Genomic DNA, 859 nt, shown 5'->3' on the forward strand with positions numbered 1-859 from the left:
AATTTCCGGGAAGTGACAGTTTAATAATGAATTAATTTTATGTCTGTACCAGCTGATGGGGAGGGGCTCACAGGGAGTTAGTATAGACGGACCATTTTGATCCCAAGCAGAGGGCCCACATATCCAACCAGTAAATCTAGGCTCGTACTGATTACAGGTCTTAAATTCTTCGATTCTTGTTAAGCGCCCAAAATAGTGGGCAGTCGTCATCGCTTGTTAAGAATTTAACTTAAGACGCGTGTTAACGATTTTTAACGGCAAATCTAGCCAGTCCTGCACAAAAAAGGCAAATTTATCGGATGTTAAAATAGCACATGGCAGCAACAACTGTTCTGCAATACCCTGGTGTAGCAGGACATCCCCCTCACTGAAAAAAACTCCCAGCAAAATTAGCCTAGACCAGGCTGTTATTCCTATCGGGAATAACAGCCTGGGTTGCCGTCCCCCGGGGGGTCAGACCTAGGATTTCACCCCCCCCCCCCCATAGAAAATTATATTTTACGAAATTTTAAGGTTAGAGCCCGGACACCAACGCTTTGGTGACGCACATTGATGATAAACAGGGGGTTCTGTCCCTTACCCCCCCGCCTGGTCAACAAAACCTTCACTTCGTATGGGAAGTGGGAGAATCTTAGCCCAGAAAAGGTAATATTATCCTGGGATAAAATTCCCCTCAGGAGGATACCTATCCTGGGCTATATTTCCCCCGAAGGGAACCTCGGACAGGGGGAAAAACAGACCGGTGACTGTGCGGTAACAGCGTGTCGGTGGCATCTCGTGATACTTTCGTGTTGAGTGATCTGTTGCCAATCACGATACGTTTTCAGTGATAATGATTTTAAATTATGGTATGTTGCCC

The 859-nt window shown here is 46.0% G+C and overlaps 1 protein-coding gene across 2 annotated transcripts in view; it reads left to right on the plus strand.

Annotated features, from left to right (window-relative positions):
- Positions 1–859, plus strand: part of LOC119587935 (UDP-glycosyltransferase UGT5-like) — a 9,304-nt gene that overhangs the window by 1,017 nt on the left and 7,428 nt on the right. The window lies entirely within an intron of this gene.

This window comes from Penaeus monodon, chromosome 23 (genome assembly GCF_015228065.2).
Source record: "Penaeus monodon isolate SGIC_2016 chromosome 23, NSTDA_Pmon_1, whole genome shotgun sequence".
In the NCBI taxonomy this organism is placed as follows: domain Eukaryota; kingdom Metazoa; phylum Arthropoda; class Malacostraca; order Decapoda; family Penaeidae; genus Penaeus; species Penaeus monodon.